Source organism: Taudactylus pleione, unplaced genomic scaffold (assembly GCF_031769625.1).
Source record: "Taudactylus pleione unplaced genomic scaffold, aTauple2 ptg000903l, whole genome shotgun sequence".
Classification (NCBI taxonomy): Eukaryota; Metazoa; Chordata; class Amphibia; order Anura; family Myobatrachidae; genus Taudactylus; species Taudactylus pleione.
Genome location: NW_028285304.1, coordinates 1,656,342 through 1,666,577, shown reverse-complemented (window position 1 = coordinate 1,666,577; position 10,236 = coordinate 1,656,342). Strand labels below are relative to the sequence as shown.

The 10,236-nt window shown below is 46.6% G+C and overlaps 1 pseudogene; it reads right to left on the bottom strand.

Annotated features, from left to right (window-relative positions):
- Window positions 1-7,322: 7,322 nt before the first annotated feature.
- On the bottom strand, window positions 7,323-8,401 carry LOC148473975 (E3 ubiquitin/ISG15 ligase TRIM25-like; annotated as a pseudogene).
- Window positions 8,402-10,236: the final 1,835 nt, after the last annotated feature.

The following is a 10,236-nucleotide window of genomic DNA, read 5'->3' as shown; positions in this document are numbered from 1 at the left end:
CAACTCCCGGAAGCCACTTCCTGCTCGTAAGCTGTACGCTTGACAGCATTTTGGATCATAAGAGCTCGTACACGCATGCGTGGTTTTGATAACATTGGAAGCATACGACCGAGCAGCCGCAACGACCGCCTCTTAATGAGGTCCATTATACCTTGTCTCACAGAGTGACCTATCTGATCATCTATATCTGATATCTCATTGTTGTGTTATACATCTTGGTGTAATAACTGATAGGAGCAGAGGTTCCCAAACTCTGTCCTCAAGGCACCCTAATGCTGGCCATACACTAGTACGACCAGCATAAGGTAAGATTCACCTTACTATTTCCGTTGAACTCCCCAGAGCTCCCTGGCAGTCCCGGCGGCACAATTTTTATTTTTTATTTTTTGCACACGATCTATCGTACGATCGTGTGCCTCACGCGCTCATCAGGAAAAAGTCATTGAAATGACATGAATGGACGCATGATGAAACGCATGCACAAAATACACAGTACAATCTGCACATAATACAATGGACCATATGGGCTGCACATCTGATCATATGATATGTTTTAGTAGCTGCGGGAGCGCGCATCGGATTGGATCCTACTTACTTTATGGTTTCTACACGATTCATCGTATGACGCGCCGAAAATCGTGCAATCGGCCTGAAATCGTGCAGGTGTATGGCCAGCATAACGGTCCAGGTTTTAAAGATATCCATGTTTGACCACATGTGACTTAATTAGTACCGCAGTCAATTTGATTTAACCACCTGTGCTCAACTATGGATATCTCTAACACCTAAACTGTTGCTGAGCCTTGAAGATCGTATTTGGAAACCTCTGGATTAGAGTGTGATATTAAGGAGTCTATTTACAGAATCAGTATGATTTACCACCGGCCGCTAAAAAAGGTAAGTACAACTAACCCTATTCTACCCCCGAACCCTAACCCTCCTTTAGGGGTGCCTAACTCTAACCTCCCCCCCAAGTGCCTAACCCTAACCCACCCTAAGTGCCTAAACCTAACCCCCCTTCCCCATAGCCTAAACCTAAGTCTCCTAGGGGGGTGCCTAACCCCCTCTACCCCTACCCTAACCCTCCCGGGGGGTGTCTAACCCTAAGTCCCCCCCCCCAGGGAGCCCCTAACCTAACCCAACCCTCCCTCCCACGTCTGTCCGCGCCCGGCTTACCTTCGGTATGCCAGGTGTCAGGCTCCCGGTGTAGGTCTAATGATAGGCGTTGGGATTTCGACACCTGTCATTAGTTCCTTGCCGGGGTTTGACAGTCAGGAAGCCGGCGGTCGGCATTGCAACCATTGGCTACCTGACTGCATCCCCTATTTACTAAACCTTAGATGGAGATATAGTGAATAGAAGTATAGGGTATCACATGTGCTCAGGTCTGGTTGGGGGTCGATGCCCAATGTAGATGGATGGTGGAGGAGTGTTTTGGGGGGATGGATGGTGTGGTTGATGGGGCTGATGGTATGTACCAGGAATGTATCTAGTGCGGCAAGTGTGCGGCAAGTGTGTATGAATCAAAGGAGAGGTAAACGCTCATGTTTAGGACCAAAAACCTCTTTATTGGAGTAGACACAGTGCTTCTCAAGGCTGGTCAAATAGGTGCTACAAACTAATGTCCAGGACTGCAGACTGCTCCAGTGCAGTCTAGGACTGACCCCTGCAGTGGTCTGGATGGTGGTTTGGCTTGGTGGGGAGGTAAGTAGACCCTTTGAGGGGGCTCCTAAACGTACGGTTCTTGACCAGTATGTGTCCCCTGCTGGACCTGTGGTCTACAGTCTTATTATCGAGCGTGCGTGGGAAGTAACAGGGCTGGAGCACTCCCTAAGATGCAGCGTCCTGCACTGGAGAAAAAATAAGCTTACCTACCGGTAGGAACGTTTTAGTCTGTGCCGGCTGTGTGATGTTTCAGCCCTGCTGTGCGGCTGTCCTCCTTGGCGGGTGGCAGCTTATAAACTGGAGTAGTATGCAGGAATGCTGCTGCTGCCGCATGTATGGGGTGTGCGGCGCTGTCCTGGAGGTCCGGTGCTCAGGTAATAATGGTCACTCCACGAGCTCATGGAGTCTGTGTAAGCTGGTCACGTGTCACTGGTGGTAGGAAAGTTGTGCTATATTGCTGATGTAGCAGGTTAGTGGACGCTCTTCCTGCACCATGCAGGGAGCGTAACTGCAAAGTCTGCATTCAAGTATGCGGTGTCTGTGACGCGGTTCAGGCTTCCGGCCTTCTTCAAGGAGTTACTGAAGTGCAGGAAGAGGTCCCTCTTTACAGGGAACTTCCTGGTCATGTGATTGGTGTAGATCCAATGAGAGTGGTCTGCTGCAGTACAAGTGAAACGAGAATCAGGTGTGTGCTAAATGGGGATGTAATGGGTGTGTTTACTCAAATGCCTAACCGACCAATAAAATGGGTGAATGGGTGTGGTGTCATGAGATGACGTAGGGTGAATGAATAGTGATAGTAAATTTGAATGGAGACAGCGTGGAGAGCTGTAAACTGAGTGGGTGGTGCTTTGGGGGGATGAATGAGACGATGTCCTGTATGTGCCGTGTTATGGTGGATGATGCCGCAGCATGGGGCGTTGTCTGGGGTGGGTTGATGGTGTCAGGGAGAGAAGTGGGGGGGACTACGGTTGTGTTCTGGTGAGTGGGAGATGCAGAGGGGGGCGGGTGGGGAGTTTATAGTAGTAAGTGGAGTGGGTTCCCCGAGAGAACTGGGACTACAGGTAATGCTGATAGGTGAAGTGGGTCTTATCCCGGGTGGAGGGGTTCCCATTGGCGTGTCTTGAGAGGGGTCACTGTGGCGGAGTGCATGTGTGGTAGGGTGGGGAAGGAGACAGATGGGGTGGGGGGTTAGGGGAGCCAAGGTGGTTGGGTGGTGACAGACTGAGTATGTGGGGATAAAGCATGTGGAGGTGTGTGGGAGTGAAGGGGGGTGAAAGTGGATGTCACTATGTGGAGACTGTAAGGAGGTGTCTAATAAGCGAGGGCTGTATGGTGTGGGGCACTGGCATGGGGACAAATGATCTGAGTGGGGGCGGTTTTTAGGAATGAGTCTATATCATACTTTTTTGGCAAGCCTCAGCCCGGTAGAGGAGGAGGCAGGTTAGTGGGACGGAAGGCGGAGCACATTGACACGCATCATTGTGGCTCTGCCATGCAATCTGGATTTGTATGGTTTGAGGTGTCTTTGTTCCGGATATTCCCACCCTCCCTCCTTTTCTTGCTACTTATTTGCCGTGTGTTTGTGGCTGTTTGTTGCTTGGATATTGGTTACTAATGGGCGGGAAAGAAATCAGCTGCCAGCTTGGTTCAGTAATTTTATTTGTGCCGTGCACGCAAAGAAATATTTACATTCCAGCGCGTGTGCTTCTATGATCTCTTCAGATTTCCACCAGCTGTTGCACAATGCATGTAAAAAATACAAAAACAAACAAACACAAATAGTGTAATCGTATTTAACACACCCTTGTGCTAAATAGAAAAATGAGCTTGTTCCTTCCACCGTAAGAGAATGGCAATACATATTTTTCCTTTCCATTAATGCACAAATTGTGTCTTAATTTTGGCATGATTACATTATTTTTGCTTGTTTGTTTTTGTATTTTCCTCATGCCTCGTATCAAGGGCCTGACTCACTATGGATGGCTATTGCAATCACAGCTGCGATTACGCACGTTAATGTCTGCAATCGCTATGCCGTCGCAGCCCAACCTAAAGACGCCCACTTCCCCTTACATCCGTAATACCTTGCAAGTCTGCAAAAAACATCAGTAACATCAAGTAACAATGGAGCCTCACACACAATTACACAAGGTCAGATCTTACTCAGAAATTGCTAACTTTCCTGTACGCAGTGAGAACTCAGGCTGCGTATACCATCGCAGTGGCTAACTTATGCACGTCCCTGTAACGGCGTTCATAGCACTGACCACCCCCCGTCAAGACCCCTAAACCCTAACTTCCTGTCAATCACTCTGCGATGGGTCTGGGTGGTCTTTGCGATCACAGTGATGCCTTCACCCATGTGCACTGTGATGCATGCGCAGGACGCAACAATCGTCCGTCTGGTCCGCTATTGCAATAGCGATCCGTAATGAATCAGACCCCAATATTGCCCACGCTATAAAACCTTACAATGGAGGTGATTTTGTTAAAAAAAAATTTACTAAGCCTTGGAGAGAGATCAAGTGAACAGACATAAAGTACCAACCAAGCAGCTCCTTACTGTTACTTTACAGGCTGTGTTTGAAAATTGACACATATATACACACTAACATACAGACATATATATACTATACACACTAACACATACAGTACATACACATATACTGTATACATATATACTGTACATATACACTAGAACATTACACATAAATACTTAGGGGTAAATTTACTAAGATTCGAGATTGGTCGAGATGACAATCTCGGGTGTTTTTAGACATGTTTTTCATCTTGCAAGTTTACTAAGGGCAAACTCAGGTGGGTTTTTTAGTGAGTTTTGTTTTCTCACTTTTTTTTGTCGCCCGAGATTTAAATCTCGCCTTTACTCACCATCGGCAAACATCGTTTTTTTTTTTATATGTCAGAAATACATCTCGCAAATTTACCAAGAATCGAGTTTATAAACTCGCCCCTGAAATTCATTATCTTGGGCGAGATTTCCTGTTTCAAACAGACGTGCCTGTCAGCTGCAGGTTTTGCTTTAACATACACAAATCAATCTTTTTTTTTTATTATTTATTTTATTTAATAAAAAAAATTACGTTGGGTCCACCCCCCAAAACACTAACCAGCCACGGACTTGCCAGCCTGTCCTGGTACCTAAAATTACGGGGAACAAAATGAATATGGTTCCACCCTGATGCTGCGGCTGGGGGGCCCGGTGAAAGGGCACCCCTGGCTGTGGCATCAGCCCCCCACTAGAAAAGGTCCAGGGCTGGTTTTAAACATAGGGGGTAGCAAATTTTTTGGCCATATATTTAAAACCAGCCTTGTCCCTGCTGCCTGGTGCTGGTGCCTAATTTACGGTGGAACCATATTCATTTTGTTCCCCGTAATTTTAGGTACCAGGACAGGCTGGCAAGTCTGGGGCTGGTTAGTGTTTTGGGGGGGGACCTCATGTAATTTTTTTTTAACAAACAAACCCGTTTTTTACAGGTACAATACAAGCAACCAGCATATATCTCACTGATATGTGCAGGCTGCTAGCTCGGGTGAGATTTGCAGAAAGAAAACACTGCAACCTCGGGTGAGAAATCTCATCTTCACTTGCAACTCGGGAGAGAAATCTCGATTTGCTTCACCATCGAAAAACTCACTTTTAGCTAAAGTCACTTCTTAGTAATTTTTCAAAACAAAAAAAAACCTCAACCGAGTTTAGGCGATGCAAATCGAGATTTAAAGTAAAAGAACTCGACCAATCACGATTCTTAGTAAATTTACCCCTTATACTTTGATACAGAAGCTGCAGCTTGCTAATGTGGATGGGCACCTCACATCATTAGGCCCCATAATGACGTGATAAGCAGGGAAATTAGGGGCAGGGCTTGTCATTTTGGCTCCACCCTCACTGCAGCCAGCATAGAAGAAAATCAGTTTGTCAGGAGGGGGTTCTAGCTACTCAGAAACCCCCGCGATTTGCATAATTATAGCTCCGCCCCCTGCTTCACATTGCCTTTATTTTCGGCCTTGTGAAGAGGGGGTGGGGCCATGATGATGCGATCGCGCAGTCATGCCCCTGGGCCCCGCCTCCATACAGAGTCAGAGCCCGGTCATACCCCCACTATAAGCAGGCATTCAACTCCCTCCCGGAGTAACTATGTATAATATTAGGGCAAAGTCTGAAACCTGATATTAGAGTAGAGCCAGTGGGGCCCACCGGGATTTTCCCCTGTGGGCCAGTCCAATCCTGGCACCCGATATCTGTAGCACAACCCCATATGTAGCATTGACTAAAGAACTTCAGATGGCTTCCATGGTCTACAGCTGAAAAGACCTCAGAGTAGATTCCTAGTTGATCCTGTAAATACTGATGGCGACTGTTTGAGCCCTTTAGTCGCAGATGAAGCAATGTCTCAGAATGAGAAGATTGAACTTTCTGAGGATGACCTAAGTCTTTCCTGAATGAAGGAACCATTTCTGGAGGACTGTTCCCCAATGTCACATGTGTTGCGCTCAGGCTGCTATCAATGTTTGGGTCCTACTTATCTTTGTGGGTCTTTTTATTTTAACTCTGAAACAAGTGAAATCAAAACATTGATCTGGTCTAACAGGCACACACGTGCGGGAATTACTGAGAGGGGCCTCAGCCACATACAGGCCATAATGTAAAAAAAAAAATTAAAACAAGGAATATCTAAGGTGCCACTGATAAAGTATTACAGCAAACAAAGTAAACGGGTTAAAAAATTTTAATATTGGAAAGATTTTGTAAATGATGTACATAGTCCTATTTTCCATGCATGCAGGACTTGTAATTATATCCTGTGTATGACTGATCTTCTCTCCTGTCTATACTGACTACAGTGATAGGGTGCACGCCGGGTGATAGGCAGATATTGCAGCCAATCACAGATGTCAGTGAGTCAAAGGCTCAGAAATCCCACAGAGATGTATATTTATATATTAATAATGACATCATCTAACACATTAACACTAATACATTGACATGGGAACACATCCAATCACACTGGTTATACAGGTGGATGGGGCTCAGCTGTAGCTCCACCCACTGCTTAATTCTACTGGCAGAATATTCCCCCAGTCAGATTCCCCCTCCTGTGATGTCACCAGTCTCTGGGCAGATTTCTTATGGTAATTTCTCCCAGCTCCTGACTCCCCCAGATATAGTTATAGAACCTTCCCCTAAACATAATGCAGCATGAAGGGGCTCAGTGAAGGTGGCAGTGACTGTGTGTAAGTGTCTGATGGGGTCGCACAGAGAATAAAAGGACAGCTGTCCTGCCTCATAATCCAGGTATATCCTCACTCTGTCACAGGGGATATTGTTAGGTAACTGGATCTCGGTATTGTCATGTAGCACTGAGTACTGATTATTATCCCACCTCCACACACACCAGGATTTGTTATTATATCCAATGTATGACTGATCTCCACTCCTGTCTATACTGGGATAACACATCCCCACCCTCCAGTATTCTGATTTACTGACATCCACTTCCCAGTAATGTCGCCCTGAGGATAATCCCCTGGTACTTATTACCTGAGGATACTGAAATCTCTCTGGTGTTACTGGGTGATTCTGGTTTATCTGTGACCATGATGCAGTTTTCCTGTCACCAGATATCTGTATATTATTACCAGTTGTGGTTACATCCAGTAATAGGTCTGTAGGTTCCTGCACATAGATCCCTGTATTTATACCTGTTACTATATCAGATAATGTGTGTAATGTCCCTGAGATGAGACCCACATCCAGATCTCCTGCACCATGGACCTGGTTATCATGTCTCTCTGTGTCCTCAGTATCACACAAGTCACCTGTGTCTGGTTCCTGTAAGACAGTCACTGGTTCAGACATGTTACACAGCTCCTCAATGTGACGCATCTTCCTGGACAGCTCGTCCTTCTTTATTTCCAGCTGCTGGATCAGATCAGAGACTGAGAGTGAAATGCGCTGTTCCTGCCTGGAGATCTCACTCAGGACTCTCTTCTCCAGGTCTTCCAGCTGTCTCCTGATGTCTCTAAACAGGGCAGTGACTGTCTCTGTTACACCAGCTGCTTTTCCCTGATCTTCTCTCCTGCGCTCCTGCAGACTCTGGACTCTTTTCTCAGTCTCCTCTCTCTTTGTGGTCAGTTTCTGCAGAACATTTCTCAGCTTTTTCTTTTTCTTCTCAGAGGCCTCATCCAGTGACTCCATCTGATGTCCTCTGTGTTCCCCAATCAGACAGCAAGACACACAGATACAGGCAGCATCCTCAGTGCAGTAATACTCCAGGATCTTCTTATGGACAGAGCACTTTCTGTTCCCCAGGGAAGTGGTGGGATCAGATAAGACGTGTTCTGCTGACTTGCTGTGTACTCTCAGGTGATTATCACACAGAGAAGCCTCACAATGCAGACAGGATTTAGCTGCAGATACAGGAGAGTGAATACAGTAAGTGCAGAAGATCCCAGTCTCCTCTTGCTCTGGCCGAGTAGACAGGAAACTCCCCACTATGTTACACAGAATTATGTTCTGCATCAGTGCAGGACGCTCCTGACACTCTGCTCTGCATTCAGGGCAGGTATAAACTCCAGACCCCTCCTGTGTATAGAGCACATGATCAATACAGACCCGGCAGAAGTTGTGGCCACATCTCAGGGTTACAGGATCTGTATAAATGCTCAGGCAGATGGAACAGTCAAGTTCCTGTCTCAGATCAGCAGACGCCATCACTGGCAGCAGGAGAGAGAAAGGCTGAGTTAGAGTAAAGCTGGATACACACCTAGGAGATATATCTGCAGATGATGGTTGTTCATACACACTGAACAACCATCATATTCGCTCAGTTAGCCAGTTCCGCTGGCCGGGGGTTGCGCAGTATCCCCCTCCCTGTGGCTGTAAGTGTACGAGCAGTTTGGCTGATTGCCCGTACACACAGCACGATGGACAGATATGTCTGCAGATATATTTGCCATAAGCTCTGCAGCACAGCCGACATGATATATCTGTGAACAACATCGTTCACAGACATATCGTTGGTACACACTGGCCGATGGGCATACGATATATTGCCGATCAATTGATAGCCCAATATTTCTGCAAGTGTGTACCCAGCATTAGGGCCATAGGATATACTTATGATAATACTGTTACTTTCAAAATTATATTTATTGTGTCACTACTGATATGTAGCAGTTTTTCCCACACTAGAGATCTAAATTTTCTGGACATTAAATATTATTTGAGGGTGGTCCCTATAATCTAGTGAAAATCTTACCTAGTAAATGTTCCTTATGTCAAAAAAAGGTGGTGGAACATGGAGCTACTAGAGTCAGTACAACAGGCTAAATTGTAGGAAACAGGCAAAAAAAAAGACAGCTTACTCTTGTCACTGCACTCTAACCTTCTAATATAAATACAATACATTTTATTTACACCTGTTACTAACTCCTCCCACTACAAAGTGGGCAGGTACTTTGCTGCCACTGGAACCGCTTATTTCTGGGTATGTGTGGGTGCTGCTGCAGGGGCATTTCAACAAAGGAGGGGGCCCGTGTGCACTCTCTGTCTGGGACCCCTCCTCTCTCAGCACTTGTAAACTCTGGGCACTAGAATGTACCCGGAGTCTACAGCGCATGCGCAGGTTGCACTAGGGCTATTTCCCTAGTGCGTATGCACAGAACACTGGAAAAATGGCTGCGGCCCACCTCCTACAGGCTCTCCTCCTAGCACTGGAGCCCGCACGATCACTACACTCTATTCATCTTGGTCCCTCAAATTAATCTCACTTCCACGCTACAGCAACCCTGATAATCTCATTCACATCTCTCCCACACTTTATCCCTTTATCCTGTGCCCTCTGGAATGCCACATGAGTCTGTAATAAACTGGCCCCCACCCATGACCTTTTCATCTCCAACTCCATGTATCTCCTAGCCATTACTAAAACCTGGATTTCCTCCTCTGACACCACTTGCAGCTCTCTCCTCTGGGGGTCTCACCTCCCCCGCCCCCGCACTCCCATCCTTCTATCCCCCGGTTACTCATACCAACTCATACCCTTAGAACCATCCCTTACATTCTCTACATTTGAAGTTCTTGCTATACGCCTCTTCCAACCAGTACACCTCTGAGTAGCTGTCATTTACCGTCCCCCTGGCCCTTCCGCCAAGTTCCTTGACAACTTTGCTTCCTGGCTCTCTTACTTTCTCTCCTCAGACCTTCCCTCCATTATCCTAGGTGACTTCAATATTCCAATTGATATCCCCACAGAATCCTCTGCCTCCAAACTTCTCACCCTCACATCTTCATATGGCCTCTCCCAATGGACTTGCTCACCCTCCCATGCAGGGCCGGTGCAACGTTTCTCTGCACCCCTGCACCCTAGGCAAAACTTCTGCCTACTCCCTCCCCCCCCCCCCCCCACACACACACACACACACACATTTGAGCCCTTCAGGTGAAAGTGTGGAGGTGGCGTAGTAAACAAAGCCGCTATGTTAAATGGAGAAACACCCCCTCCTAAAAAAAATATTTTAAAAAACATTATGCGCGACATTTGCAGG